The 16,287-nt window shown below is 41.5% G+C and overlaps 1 long non-coding RNA gene across 2 annotated transcripts in view; it reads right to left on the bottom strand.

Annotated features, from left to right (window-relative positions):
• Positions 1 to 3,032: 3,032 nt before the first annotated feature.
• Positions 3,033 to 16,287, bottom strand: part of LOC140626202 (uncharacterized) — a 16,717-nt gene continuing 3,462 nt past the window's right edge. Inside the window, exons 4-7 of one of the 2 annotated variants that reach the window (XR_012025399.1) lie at positions 14,736 to 14,944; positions 6,387 to 6,441; positions 4,365 to 4,645; positions 3,033 to 3,208 (exon numbers count right to left, since the gene is read on the bottom strand). This is a non-coding gene — a long non-coding RNA (uncharacterized lncRNA). Of the gene's footprint in view, positions 3,209 to 3,699; positions 4,646 to 6,386; positions 6,442 to 14,735; positions 14,945 to 16,287 lie in introns of those variants that run through there. The other variant, XR_012025398.1, reaches the window with a different exon arrangement.

Raw genomic sequence — 16,287 nt, 5'->3', positions numbered from 1 at the left:
CCCCGCGCCGCGCCCCGTGACTGGCGGGCTCCCCGCGCCCCCACCGCGCCGCGCCCGGAGGAGCCGGGGCCTCGGAGGGGGGACTGGGCTGGGCGGGGGGCGGCGGGGGATGGGGGGAGGGGACGCGGGGGGAGGGATGCGCCCAGGAGGGGGGATGCGCGGGCGGGGCTGGGGGAGGGGTAGTCAGGCGGGGCTGGGCCCCGGGGGAGGGGTGGTCAGGCCCCGCTGGGCCCCCGAGGGGGTGTCAGGCCGGGCTGGGCCCCCGGGGGGGGTGTCAGGCGGGGCTGGGCTGGGGGAGGGGTTGTCAGGCGGGGCGGGCCCCCCCTGGGGGGGTATCAGGCCCCGCTGGGCCCCGGGGTGGTGTCAGGCGGGGCTGGGCCCCCGGGGACTCGTGGCCGCCCAGGAGCCCGCTCGTTTCCTCCGCGGCGCCCTCGGGATTCCCTTCCCGGGCTTGCGACCCCGCAGGGCCGGCCCGGTTGCCGCCGGGGGTGATTGCTGGGAGAGGCGCGGGCGCCCTCTAGCGCCCGGGGCTGACCCGTCAGGGCGCCGGGCTCGCGGGGCGTCGGCCGGAGGAGGGAGCCTGGAAGCCCCGGGGAGAGGAAGAGCCCGACGCTCCGAGTGGACCGGGCGGCGCCGGAAGCGCTCGGGGCCTTACACGCACTTGCTCAGAAAAGCCTACAGGGTTAATACAAGTGAATGAACACCCAAAACTTACGCATACCAGGTGTGGTTCGTTTGATAGCGCCAATAAAATACTCGATTAGTCATCAAAATTAGCACCAAATTAAGTTTTTTTTCCCCTAAATCATCTCATGGTGCCTTCTTTTCTCATTAAAAAAAAAAAAAAAAAAAAAAACACCTTGCTTTCCCACAGGAACAACACACTCTGATTACTGCAGAGTCTGTGCTCCCCAAACTGCAATCCCGAGACCCCAAATAAAGGTGTTTGTTCTGTTTAAGTCCTTTTCTCAGTAGACAGCGCATTAGGCCATCGGATTCTCCCCAAGTCCTCCTGCCACCCCCCGCCCCAGTCTGTTCATGGCAGTCCTGAGGCTCAGCTTCCTGTTTTCCCTCTAACTTTTTTTTTAAATTTTTTTATTTATTTTTGATAGTCAGAGAGAGAGAGGCAGAGACATAGGCAGTGGGAGAAGCAGGCTCCATGCACCGGGAGCCCGACGTGGGATTCGATCCCGGGTCTCCAGGATCGCGCCCTGGGCCAAAGGCAGGCGCCAAGCCGCTGCGCCACCCAGGGATTCCTCCAACTTTTAATATTTGAGATCTTACCTACACTTGAGACCCATTTTTACAGCACTTTCCAAAACATCACAAGGTATAATAATTTAACTTCAACCCAAAAGTAGAATTTTCATTATCCTATGCAAATTCTTAAAATACTAGATTCGTCTTGCTGGTCACTTACTTGGGTGTATTATGCTTAAAGTTATCCAAGTAAGTTTTGTGAAGTTTTGCTCTTCACATGGCTGAGCAAGTAGCACTATCATTCAAGAGTTGATCTTCCTGATTGTTCCTGCTGGGGTCCCTAATACCTTCTTCTTTTTTTTTTTTTTTAAGATTTTATTTATTTATTCATGAGAGACACCAAGAGAGAGAGGCAGAGACACAGGCAGAGGAAGAAGCAGGCTCCATGCAGGAAGCTTGATGTGGGACTTGATCCTGGGACCCCAGGATGACACCATGGACCAAAGGCAGGCGCTAAACCCTGAGCCACCCAGGAATCCCCTGGGGTCCCTAATATCCCCTGCGGTGAGCTGCCTGAAGACCAGGGTGCTGTGCCTATATCCCTGTATCCCCCAGGGTACAGAGCAGGCCTGAACCTTTTCTTAGAGCTGTTCCTACTTTTTAAAACCAGATGACCCTGTGAGAGTTTTTGCTCAGCCGTGTACTTCTTTGCTAATCCCAGGTTTTTATTTTTTAATCCTTACTAAGAGTTGTTGTTGTTGTTTTCTGATCCACCAAGGATCCTCTTGTTTTCTATGGGACTAAAGATTTATTTATGTTTAAAAAAATTTTTTTTTCTATTAGTAGGGATGTGGATGTGAAGGCCTCATCATGAGCTCAGTCTACCCTCCCCCAACAGAATGTTTTCATCCTAGTTTAATTCTGCAAATGAGAGCCTCTCCTTTTCCACTCCAAGCTCAGTCCAGGCTGTTCTACATACAGCTTACTTTCATAACGTTGCAAAAGCAATATTTGTCCCTGTAATGAAATCAAGCAATCCAGAAAAGTAGAGTTAAAAAAATAAATGTCCCTCTCCTTTCTCTCCTAGATGCCCTTGTATGTATTAAAATATGTTTGTGTGGAAATACCTACAGTTATATAATGTTATTACAAAAATGGAATCACACTGTCAATAAAGGGAACCATACTATCAAAAAAAAATCTCTAAGAGAAACTGAGACCCCCGTCTGTCACTACTCTGAAATTGTTTTCCCTGGAAACAAAGGAGGTTCCCAAAGTCTGTGAAATAGGCTCGTTATATATATTTGCACTGAAGGAGAATATGTAATATCAGCAAATAATTCCCTACATAAAGTTTCTTTATTTAAAAGCCCTGACATAAATTGGGGCACTTGGGTGGCTCAGGCGGTTGGGATTTCAGCTCAGGTCATGATCTTATAGGTTGTTAGATTAAGACCCAAGTCCAGCTCCCCACTCAGAGGGGAGTCCACTAGAGTGTCTCTCCCTCTGCCTCTCTCCCCACTCACATGCTCAAGTGCATGTGCTAGCTCCCTCTCAAATAAATCTTTAAAAACAAATAAAATAAAAATCCTGACATAAATTAAAAGTACACACATAATTTGTTTTGCAATTTTTCTTTATATTAGCTCCTGTTCAAGTCCATTGCCCTGTTAGTTTGCAAACTGCATGACAGGAGGGGACCAGGGAACCGAGGCACCAGGGTCTGTTTTTGCTCAGAATTGAGTCCTCCAGGCTCCAGCTAGTGACGGACACAGGAAAGGTGGCCAGTAAACGCTTTTTGAATGAATGAATGAATCTTACCAATCTGAAACTTCTAGAGTCAACCTTTACTTTTATTTTTTAAATATGTTTAAGATCTAATTGTCAGGCTTTGAGATAGTGTGTGTCTTCCTTTATTCTGCTTTGGTTTCCATGTTGTCAGTTCCTGTGCTGTCTACTTCTCTTTTGAGTTCACAATGATATCCAAGAGTCAAAAACTTTGAATTTACTAGAAAACAAAAACATAAGATTTCCTCCCATTGATACTTAATATGAGATATTCTATCATAATATATCATAATACTTTTTGCCTCTATTGTCAAAATGTCTCATAAAGATGTGATAAAACATCATGATTTTCTGCCTTTGGTGGTAGGGTACAACACCATTCTTTAATCCTGTATTACAGAACCAAGATTTGATTCAGAAAACAGATTTCCTTGTACTAATTCATATGCTGTTCATGTCAGATTTGATATTTCATTTTATCAGATAAATCTAGGAAAAAACAACTCTCAAATTAGAGTAATAGCTGATAAGCAATTGTGTAGCAAGGGTTTTAAAAGAAATTAGCAAAATACCTTTTTTTTTGAAGATCTTAGTATTATGAAGAATATCTTCTTATAGTTTGTTTTATGTATGAATGAAATGTACTCTTCTAGCTCATGACATTTTTTAAAAGCAAGGATGTTAGTACATGTAAATATTTAGATATAATAATTATTTTTAATATAATTTTTATTTTGATTCACAAAAAAGTTGCAAAGGTAAAACTAAGATGTCAGCACTTTACTATTTACTAAAGTCCAGACCATAATTTGGATTTCACTAGTTTTTCCATTAATAGCAGAAAAAGAGGATTTAATTTTACAATGGTAATTTATAAACTATCGGATATATTCTTGAGAAACTTCAATAGCATACCTTCAACTATATATTATTGATATAGCTGAGAAATTAGGCCTCGGTAAAGATGTTTTTCACTGCTCAATGCATAGGAAATGTACATGACAATGGTACTTCAAGAATTATAAAGCATTAAATTGAACAGACTATTCCCAAAATGTTAAAAGATAAATATAAATAAAAGTCACATTAACATAAAACATTTTAAGACATAAAAATAAAATTTGTCATTCTCTCTTGCTATATAGATATGCTAATATCTCTAGAGTGCATCATTTTAATGTTTATTTATGAGAAAACCAGTAATTTTGGTTTTTTTTTAAATGACACGTTGTATCATGGTGCATAAATCTATAAATACAAGAAGCTCAATGAACTCCAAGGAGGGACTCAAAGAGATCCACACTGAGACACATTATCAATTGGTTATAAGACACAGATTCTTAAGGTAAGAAAAAGAGATGCAACTCTTTACATACCAAGGAGCTTCCATAAGATTAACAAGGAGTTTCTCATCAGAGATGATAGAGGCCCAAAGACAGTGGGATGACATATTTAAAGTGCTGAAAGGAGAACTCAGTCAAGAATTCTATATTCAGGGACACCTGGGTGGCTCAGCGGTTGAGCATCTGCTTTGGCTCAGGACTGAACCCCCGGGTCCTGGGATCAAGTCCCGCGTCGGGCTTCCTGCATGGAGCCTGCTTCTCCTCTGCCTGTGTCTCTGCTCTCTCTGTGTGTGTCTCTCATGAATAAATAAAATCTTTAAAAAAATAATAAAATCTTTAAAAAAAAGAATTCTATATTCAGCAAGACTGTTCTTTGAATCTGAAAGAAAAATTAAGACACTCCCAGATAAACACAATCTGAGGGCCTTTGTTACCACTAGACTTGCCATACTACAAATGCTAACAAAATGACATCAGACAGCAATTCAAAGCCATATGAAGAGGGATCTCCTGTAAAGGTAAATACGTGGGAAATATAAAAGCCAGCATTGTTGTATTTTTGTTTTGTGATTACACTTTTTCTTTTCAAATGCTTAAAAGACAAATGTATAAAATAGAAATCTGTTATTAGGCACAAAATATATCGGGATATAATTTGTGACAATAATATAAGGGAAGGAACAGAGCTGTATAGAGAAGAGTTTAACTATTGAAATTAAGTTAGTATCAATTCAAACTAGATTGTTATAAATTATGATATTAAATGTAATCCCCATGGTAACAACAAAATATCTAAAAAATACACACAAAAGGAAGTGAGATGGGAATCAAAATAATTCATTTTAAAAAATCAACTAAATGCCAAAGAAGACAATAGTGGAGGAAATGAGGGACAAAAGACATAGTAAACAGCCAAATGGCAGAAGTAAATCTTTCCTTATCAGTAATTACTTTGAATGTTAATGGATTAAAGTCTCTAATAAAAGGCAGAGATTGGCAGATTAGGTTAGTAAAACATGATCCAACTATATTCTATCTATAAGAAATTCAACCTATAACCAAATATGCAAATAGGTTGAAAGTGAAAGGATAGAGAAAGATATTCCTGGAAAATGTAATCCACAGAGATTTGTGGTGGCTATACTAACATGAGACAAATAGGCTGTAAGTCAAGAACTGTAACGGGACAAAGAAAGACATTATATATTGGTAAAAGTCTCAGTACAGCAAGAAGATATAACAATTTAAAACATTTACACACCTAAGAACAGACCCTCAAAGTATAAGAGGCCAAAAATGACAACTTAAAGGAGAAGTAAGCTATTGTGCATTAATAGAGACTTTAATACTCCACTTTCAATAAAGATAGAACATCTGGGATCCCTGGGTGGCGCAGCGGTTTAGTGCCTGCCTTTGGCCCAGGGCGCGATCCTGGAGACCCGGGATCGAATCCCACGTCAGGCTCCCGGTGCATGGAGCCTGATTCTCCCTCTGCCTGTGTCTCTGCCTCTCTCTCTCTCTCTCTCTCTCTCTGTGTGTGACTATCATAAAAAAAAAAAAAAAAAAGATAGAACATCTACACAGAGGGCATTTAGGTGGCTCAGCGGTTGAATGTCTGCCTTTGGCTTAGGTCATGATCCTGGGGTCCTGGGATCGAGTCTCGCATCGGGCTCCCCGCAATGAGCCTGCTTCTCCCTCTGCCTGTGTCTCTGCCTCTCTCTGTGTGTCTCTCATGAATAAATAAAGTCTTAAAAAAAATGAAATTGAACCACACACTTTTATTTTTTTTTTCTTTTATTTATTATTTATGATAGTCACAGAGAGAGAGAGAGAGGCAGAGACATAGGCAGAGGGAGAAGCAGGCTCCAAGCACCAGGAGCCCGACGTGGGATTTGATCCCGGGTCTCCAGGATCGCGCCCTGGGCCAAAGGCAGGCGCCAAACCGCTGCGCCACCCAGGGATCCCGAACCACACACTTTTAAATAGCCAATGGATCAGAGAAGAAATCACACAAAATTAGAAAATACTTAGAGATGAATGAGACAAACAACATACCAAAAGTTATGGGATGCAGTAAAGGCAGCACTCAGAAACTTCTTGGTGTAAGTGCCTACATTAAAAAAGAAGAGAGATCTGAAATCAAAACCTTAACTTTACACCTTGAACAATTAGAAAATGAAACTAAACCACAAAGTTAGCAGAAGGAGATAATAAAGACTAGAGCAGAGATACATAAAAATAAAAAATAGAAAAACAGAATGAAAGTGGTAACATTACTATTGATCTTATAGAAGTAAAAATAATGACAAGAGAATACTATGAACACTTGTATGCCAACAAATGTAATAACCTAAATAGGACAATTCCTAGAGGCTCACAAATTACAATAAACTGACTGAAGATGGGGATCCCTGGGTGGCTCTGCGGTTTAGGGCCTGCCTTTGGCTCAGAGTGTGATCCCAGAGTCCCGGGATCGATCCCACATCGGGCTCCCTGCATGGAGCCTGCTTCTCCCCCTGCCTGTCTCTCTCTCTCTCTCTCTCTCTCTTATGAATAAATAAATAAAATCTTTAAAAAAAATAAACTGACTGAAGAAAACAGGAAATCTCAACAGATACATAACAAGTAAAGAGATCGGATCAGTAAAGCAAAACCTCTCAACAGGATGCCCACTCTCACTGTGTTTATTCAACATAGTATTAGAAGTCCTAGCTAGAACAATTAGGCAAGCAAAATAAATAAAAGGCACCCAAACCGGGAAAGAAGTAAAATTGTCACTATTTGCAGGTGGCATGATATTACATATAGAAAATCCTAAAGACTCCAGCAAAAAACTGTTGGAATAAACAAATTCAGTAAAGTTGCAGGGTGCAAAATCAGTATACAAAAATCTGCCTCATTTCTGTACACTAATATAAGAAAGAGAAATTAAGAAAACAATCCCATTTATACTTGCATCAAAAAGAATAAAATACCTAGGAGTAAATATAAGCAAGGAGGTAAAAGACCTTATACTGAAAACTATAAAAGATACTGATGTGGGGCAGCCTGGGTGGCTCAGCGGTTTAGCGCCGCCTCCAGCCCAGGGCGTGATCCTGGAGACCCGGATCAAGTCCCACGTTGGGCTCCCTGCACGGAGCCTGCTTCTCCCTCTGCCTGCGTCTCTGACTCTGTGTGTGTGTGTCTCTCACGAATAAATAAATAAAATCTTAAAAAAAAAAAAAAGATATTGATGAAAGAAATTGAAAAAGAAAAATAAATGTAAAGATAATCTGTGCTCATAGATTGGAAGAATATTATTAAAATGTCCATACTATGCAAAGCAATCTACAGATTCAATGCAATTCCTATCAAAATTCCAATGGCATTTTTCAGAGAAATGGAATAAACAAATCTTAATGTAAATATAGAACTATGAAAAGCCCAGAATAGCTAAAGTAATCTTGAGAAAGAAGAACAAAGCTGGAGGCATCATGCTCCCTGATTTCAAATTATATTACAAAGCTATAGTAATCAAAAAGTATGGTATTGGCATACAAACAGACTACACAGATCAAGAGAATAGAATAGAGAGCCTAGAAATAAATCCATGCATATATGGTTAATTAATTTACAACAAGGAGACAAGAATATACCATGGGGAAAGAACAGTCTCTTCAATAAATGGTGTTGGGAGAACTGGACAGCCACACACAAAAGAATGAATCTGGACCACTACCTTACATTATACACAAAAATTAACTCAAAATGGATTAAAGACTTGAATGTAAGACTGAAACCATAAAATTCTTAGAAGAAAATCATAAAACTCCTGGTAAGACCCTTGACTTAACCTTTGCAATAAGTTTTTGAAGTGGACACTAAAGCAAAAGCAACATAAGCAAAAATAAACAAATGGGACTACATAAAACTCAAAAGCTTCTGCACAGCAAAGGAAACCATCAACAAAATGAAAAGACAACCTACTGAATCGGAGAAAATATTTGCAAATCATATCTCTGCTAATAAGTTAATACATAAAAAATAAAAAGAATTCATACAACTCAACAGCAAAATGAACAATTCAATTTTTAAAATGTGCAGAAGATCTGAATAGACATTCTTCCAAAAAAGACAAATAGATGGTCAAAAGCTACATGGAAATATGCTCATCACTCATCATCAGGGAAATGCAAATCCAAACCACAGTGAGATTATTGCCTCACACCTGTTAGAAGGCCTGGTATCAAAAAGACGAGAAATAACAACTGTGGACAAGGATGTGGAGAAAAGGGGATCTTTGTGTACTGTTGGTGGGAACATAAGTACAACCGCTATGAAAAACGATATGGGGGGATCCTGGGTGGCTCAGTGGTTTAGTGCCTGCTTTCAGCCCAGGGCGTGATCCAGGAGTCCTGGGATTGGGTCCCACATCGGGCTCCCTGCATGGAGCCTGCTTCTCCCTCTGCCTGTGTCTCTATCTCTCTCTCTCTCTCTCTCTGCATCTCTCATGAATAAATAAATAAAATATTTTTTAAAAAAAGAAAAACGATATGGAAGTTCTTCAAAAAATAAAAATAGAACTACCATATGATCCAGCAATTCCACTTCTGGGTATTTAATCAAAGAAAACAAAAATACTTATCTGAAAAGTTATTTCTACCTTTCACGTTCACTGCAGCATTATTCGCAATGGCCAAGACATGGAAATATCCCAAGTGTTCATCAGTAGATGAATGGGTAAAGAAGGTGTGTCTCATATATAAAATGGAGTATTATTCCGCCAAAATCTTGCCATTGGTGACAACATGGATGGAATTTAAGGGCAATTATACTAAATGCAATGAGACAGTCAGAGAAAGACATATGCCATATGATCTGTTTTATGTGGACTCTAAGGTGGAAAAAAGCTCAGGTACAGAGAACAGATTGTTGGTTCCCAGAAGCAGAGGATGGGGATGTGACAAATGGGTGAAGGGGGTCAAAAGTACAAACTTCCAGTTACAAAATAGAGAAATCATGGGAATGTAATACATAAGCATGGCCACTATAGTTAATAATATCATATTGCACATTTGAAAATTGCTGAGTGAATCTCAGAAGTTCTCATTACAAGAAAAACTTTTTTGCAACTGTTTATTGTGATAGATGTTACCTAGGTTTGTTATGGAGACCATTTCACCATGTGTACAAATATCAGGTAACTATATCATAAGGTAATATAATGTTACAATCAATAAAAAATTAATAAAAAATTCCCCATTTCACATTTCTCTATCATTGTAAGAAAATAAATGGTGTGGAGTATGCACAAAGAATTATGGAAAGTGTTAGAACCACCAATTTAGAGTAATCAGACATGTACCCTGCCATCAAGAAGTTCACCCTAAAATTCATTTTGTCTTAAGGGCAAAATGAATTTACCCTCTTTTCCAATTAGAGGGTAAATATCTTCAGGACAGTGGCCATATCCTATCCATTTCTGTAGCGTAACATCCAGATCACCTGCTATCATGCTTTATTATCATGTACATTTTTCAGCTGAGAAAATTGAAAGCTCAAAAAGCTTTTAAAAATCTAGTGCAGTGGGCAGCCCCAGTGGCGCAGCGGTTTAGCGTTGCCTGCGGCCCAGGGCATGATACTGGAGACCCTAGATCGAGTCCCAAGTCAGGCTCTCTGCATGGAGCCTGCTTCTCCCTCTGCCTGTGTCTCTGCCTCTCTCTCTCTCTCTCTCTCTCTGCATCTCTATAAATAAATAAAATCTTTTAAAAAAAAATCTAGTGCAGTTAAAAAAAAATTTTTTTTAAATCTAGTGCAGCATCACAGCTTATAATTGGTAGAGCTTTGCTCTAACCATTTTCTTACTTCACATTTAGCCAAAAGGAAGTAGATATGGAAGTGAGAATGAATAGATAATTCTTTCTGGAACAAAGGTTTTTTTAAATTTTTTTATTTTTATTTATGATAGTCACAGAGAGAGAGAGAGAGAGAGAGGCAGAGACATAGGCAGAGGGAGAAGCAGGCCCCATGCACTGGGAGCCCGATGTGGGATTCGATCCCGGGTCTCCAGGATCACGCCCTGGGCCAAAGGCAGGCGCCAAACCGCTGTGCCACCCAGGGATCCCTGGAACAAAGGTTTTTTAAGGGCAGTAGAAGCAGTTTATTTTAGAGCTTGGGTGAGAAATAGTCAAAGCAAAGATTGAGTGGAATGCTAAAAAGTTTTTAAAAATCATTCTCTAAGCAATAGAAAGACATTTAAATTTTTGGAGTATTATGTGCCAAGGAAAAGCAATGATTTAGAAAACTGAATTATCCATGATGTTTGGAGTAGCCAGGAAATGAGAAAGTCTACTGCAGGGAAGTAAATTAAGACACTGCAACAACACAACACTTATATTGAGAGGTGGTAAGGACCTGATGAAAATATACAAGTTTGAGCTCTCTCTCAAATAAGTAAATAATCTTAAAAAAAAAAATTCTTGCTTAATGATATTTGCTATTCCCATGGTGCAAACTTTAAAGTACCGTTTAGCTACAATTTTTAAAAAAGATTTATTTATTTATTCATGCGAGACACAGAGAGAGAGGCAGAGACACAGGCAGAGGAAGGAGAAGCAGGCTCCATGCAAGGAGCCTGATGTGGGACTTGATCCTGCGAATCCAGGATCATGCCCTTAGCTAAAGGCAGATGCTCAATCACTGAGCCACCCAGGCGTCCCTAGCTACAATTTTTAATAAGATTTTATTTTTATTTATGTATTTCTATTGATTGATTGATTGATTGATTTGAGAGAGAAAGAGAGAGTGCACAAGCAGGGGGAGCAGCAGAGGGAGAGGGAGAAGCAGGTTCCCCACCCAGCAGGGAGCCCAATGCAGGGCTCCAACCCAGATCACGACCTTAGCTGACGGTAGATGCTTAATGGACTGAGCCATCCAGGTGTCCTATCATTTACCTACATTTTTTAATCAAAACTTTACCCATTATACATCAGTGTGTACAGTGAAAGCCTAATACTTCTATTCATACAATTGTCAAAACGTTGTGATTGATTTGGGGTGGTGATACAAAGTTCAAGGTTTGGGTTGGGCCCCAGTACATGCAGCAGTGATCTCTAAAGGCATGCTGAATTTGCCAGTGTTTGGCTGTCAGCTAAATCCTCAGAATAAGTTAAGATATGAGAGCTTTGTGTTCTCATATTTGAGTCATTAATTATTCATAGTAAGAATGGCTAACATCAAAAACCTATTTAATAACAATGTCTCATAAATAAAATCTTTGAAAGGTTGGGGTGGAGGACACCCGAGTGGCTCAGTTGGTTAAGCATCTGCCTTCCACACTCAGGTCATGTTCTCAGGGTCCTGGGATGGAGCCCCGACATACAGGGAGCCTGCTTCTCCCTCTCCCTCTGCCCCTCCCCCTGCTCTCTCTTTCTTCAAATAAATAAATAATATCTTTTAAAAACATTTTAAAAGGGAAAAACATGAACTATTTAATAACAAAATGTGAATCTAGTCTCTACCGTTTTGTTTAGATGCCATCCACTTAACATTAATGCAAAAAGTTAATTCTTACCATGTTGCCATTACAGTCCTACCTACAACATTTGAGGAATCAATATTGATCACTCTTGACAAACACTTTTTGACAAACCTTTCCATTTCCAGAGTACCACAGGGACAGAAACTTCTTAGAAACCAGGGGTTTTATAAGGAGATGGACGTAATAGCTCTTTTCTCAAAGAAACTAACTGGAAGGGGTCAATGTCTTCCAGTTAAGTTTGAGGAAAAAGCCATTGGATTCCCTCATGACATTCCCAAGTTTGGATGATCTTCAGTTAGAGACAAAGAACACCCTGAAAATATATGACATCTGCTTAACCTGAAATATCCAAAGAAACTTGAAAATATTTAGAATGACCAGTATTTTCATTAAACAGAAATTGTACCTCCCTCCCACATCCAGGATCTATTTCCTGAGAACTCAGCAGCAAGGTAAAATATCAATAAAAGGGAATTCAGAAAAAGGATATCTGGTCAATTGCTTTCAGAGGACTAGGACGCTCACCCCTTCAAAGTGAAAGACAATATACAGAGTGGGAGAAAATACTTGCAAATTCTTTACCTGATAATATACAGAATATATCAAGAACTCTTACAACTCAATAAAAAATGGACGACCCAATTAAAAAATGCGTAAAGGACATGCAGAGACATTTCCACAAAGAAGGCATACAAACGGCTAATGAGCACATGAAAAAATGTTCCCCTTCATTAGCCATTAGGGAAATACAAATCAAAACAAGGAGATACCATTTCACACCTATTAGGATGTGTGAAAATTAATAAAGGGAAATCCTATTAAAGTATGAGTCCTGAGGCCGGAAAGGGGAGCCCTACAGAGGCAGTATAGGGAAAAAGGGAGACTTAATCCCTGGAAAGTCACTGGTGGGAGGCAAGGGTGCAAAGTTTCCATATGCTTAGAGACAAATACTTCCTTCTTGGAAAGAGAACAAAGGAGAGAGAACAAGTCACCAGGGAGAAATGGTTGTTTAAGCAAAAACAGAAGTAACAGCTGACACAGAAATAACCATTTCAAACCTGCCTGCACAAGTATTTCTGTTTTTCAGGTGCCCTAAAAAAAGCCAGCCAAGAAGAAAGGCATCCTGTGATTGTCTTGTGACCACTGAAGAGTAACGACAAGAGAAGGAGCCTGAGTCTGAAGGGCCCTGCCCACCCCCTAGCCCCTCACCCCTCGCAAAAGTGCCCGTATAAGCTGGGCGCCCTACCCCTGTAGGGAGTGCCGTTCTTCTTGCCGGCTCCCTCGTGCACAGGCTATCTCTAATAAACTCCACTTCTTTTCTTTCTCTCCAATTCAATGTTCATTTCTATGACATTGAGACTCAAGAACCTGGTCTCAGGGTCCTGTAACAATAGCAGTTGATGCCAATTAAGGTAGAATTACCCACTACAGACCCCAAAAGAATCATCATCAACTATAGGCTCCCAAAGGGAAAAGATGGGCATTGCATCTCCTATAAGAAGCCGATGGTCCCTGCGACTCAGCCAACGAGAAATTGTCATCATGCTGAACTCTTGTTCTTCTCCTGTGGTCTGTCTTTCTTTCTTTTTTAAAGATTTTATTTATTTATTTGAGAGAGAGAACACAAGCAAGGAGAGCGGCAGAAGGAGAGGAAAAAGCCAACTCTCCACGGAGCAGGGAGCGTGACCTTAGGACCCTGGGACCCTGGGATCATGACGTGAGCCAAAGGCAGAAGCTTAACCAACTGAGCCACCCAGGTGCCCTTCCGATGACCTTTCATTCAGAATAGTCCCTCCCACTTTTCTCCCTCCTCTTCATGAAATAACATTCCTCTCCTTTATTTATTGGACTTGCCTATGGTTTTGCCATAGTTTGCGTGTCCCAAATTGCAATTCTGTGCTATTCCTAAATAAACCTGTTTTTGCCATTAAAATAACTGTTTCAGGGGGATCCGTGGGTGGCTCAGCGGTTTAGCACCTGCCTTGGGCCCAGGGCCTGATCCTGGAGTCCCAGGATCGAGTCCCACCTTAGGCTCCCTGCATGGAGCCTGCTTCTCTCACTGCCTGTGTCTCTGCCTCTCTCCCTCTCATGAATAAATAAAATCTTTAAAAGAAATAACTGTTTCATTTAAGGTCAACATAAGTTTTTTAGGTATAATAATAATTTTTCAAAGGAACATAAGAAATGTTGGTGAGGGGCAGCCCGGGTGGCTCAACGGTTTAGTGCCGCCTTCAGCCCAGGGCATGATCCTGGAGACCCGGGATCGAGTCCCATGTCGGGCTCCCTGAGCCTGCTTCTCCCTCTGCCTGTGTCTCTGCCATTCTCTGTCTCTCTCTGTGTCTCTCATTAATAAATAAAATAAAATCTTAAAAAAAAAAAAAAAAGCGGGATCCCTGGGTGGCACAGCGGTTTGGCGCCTGCCTTTGGCCCAGGGCGCTATCCTGGAGACCCGGGATCGAATCCCACGTCGGGCTCCCAGTGCATGGAGCCTGCTTCTCCCTCTGCCTGTGTCTCTGCCTCTCTCTCTCTCTCTGTGTGACTATCATAGATAAATAAAAAAATTTAAAAAAAAAAGCAATGTTGGTGAGAATGTGGAAAAATGAGAACCCTTGCACGTAGCTGGTGGGAATGTGAAATGGAGGACCGACGGTTGAGAACAGATTGCCAGTTCCTTAAGAAGCTACACAGAATTACTGGAAGATCCAGCAATTTCACTCCTAGGTATGTATCTAAAAGCATTGAAAACAGAGATTCAGACACCTGTGCACCAGTACTTTCAGCAGGATTATCCACAACAGCCCAACAATCCAAATCCCACAGATGAATGGAAAAACAAAATGCGTTATACACGTACAATGGCATATTATTCGGTCATTTTTACGTACCCAAGGTGAGGCTGGAGCTGAGCTGGTGCCAGAGGCTGCCGGGAGCCCACGCCCTCGAGCCTCCTGCTTGGTGACTCACCCTGTGACTCATTTCTGCCTCAAACACAGCTTTAGTGCCTCCAGCCTCCCTGGGTCACAGTTCATCAAGCTACGCACATGCACACTTCCCCTGCGGGGAGCATCCCTCACGGCAGGGAAGCACAGGGATCCTGTTTAAAAAGAAAGCAATGCAGTTGCGATGCGTGCTACGGTATGGACGAACATTAGATTCAAACAAGCCTCGGCCAACACTAGCACCAATACCCCCTGCCTTTGAGGATTTATGAAACACCTGTCATTCGCCTGTCACTCGCCCTTGATCAGACCCTACCCTGATTCGTGAAGGAACATGTACTCTGGACCCCTTGCCTATATAAACCCCTGACTCCTAGCGACAACCAGACCCATTCACTTTCCCTTTCCTACTCTCCCAGACATGCTGTCTGCCACAATCTCTCTCCAGCTTGAGTTTGATTTCTATCCTGTGCAAAGCCAAGGGCCCTCTTGGCTGGTCCTGTGGGATGCCCCATCTGGATCCTTGGACCCAACATTTCTCGCCTCAAAAGCACCATGCTAAGCGAAATAACCCAGACACAAAGGGCCACATAGTGTGTGACTCCACTTGTAAAAATATCCAAAAATAGGCGAGTTCATGGAGGTGGAAAATAAACAGGTTACCAGGACTTGTTGGAGGGGCAGAGGAGTAGGGAGAGATTGCTTAACGCTTACTGAACTTCCCTGTGGGGTGATTAAAAATGTGGAGATATATGTAATGGTGATGGTTCCAGCACATTGTGAATATAACTAATGCCACCAAGTTGTGTGCTTATAATGGTTAAAATGGCAAATCATACATACATTTTACTACGATAAAAAAAAAAAACCATGTTATTACAAAGAATTCACCTCCCAAAGGAAAGGGGATGACATTAGCAAAGTGAAAGAAAAGTCATCAAATAAAATCCAAAAAACTACTCCTCTAGGAGATAGTTCAAATTGCTTATATGAGCTTTAATGAAACCTCCGATATTCATTTTCATCCAAAACATGAGGCTAGGGAGTTGGGAAGAAAAGGGAGTGTGTTACTAGCTTAACTGTTTCTTTGTCTAGAATACTTAATTTAATTCTTGCATTTCTTCATAGCAAGGGGTGGAATGAAAATAGAAATCTGAGAACCCCCTAGAGGTGACGTTCATCATCGCTGCCGCCAAGTGTATTCATTTTGTTTTAATAGCACCACCTGCTTATTAAGCTCAGACTACAGCTACAGTCATGTCTTACTGGTTTGCAGTAAATGCTCAGCTCCCAGTGCCAGATTAGCAGGAAATTGTGTTATTTTCTCTTTGCAGATGGGCTCCTACTGGACTGGCCTGGAATCAACCACGTGGGTTCACACTGCTCAAAAAGCCAAGGGAGGGCCAGTGGCTGTCCTCAAGGGAGGGTCTTGCTGGGTCCCCTGTGTGGTTGCTCCTCGTTACCACGAGATGGTGCTGTCCGGTCACACAGAAGCATA

The sequence above is a fragment of the Canis lupus genome, chromosome 37 (assembly GCF_048164855.1).
Source record: "Canis lupus baileyi chromosome 37, mCanLup2.hap1, whole genome shotgun sequence".
Taxonomy (NCBI): domain Eukaryota; kingdom Metazoa; phylum Chordata; class Mammalia; order Carnivora; family Canidae; genus Canis; species Canis lupus.
The sequence above is the reverse complement of the archived record's forward strand: the minus strand, read 5'-3'. Positions and strand labels throughout refer to the sequence as shown.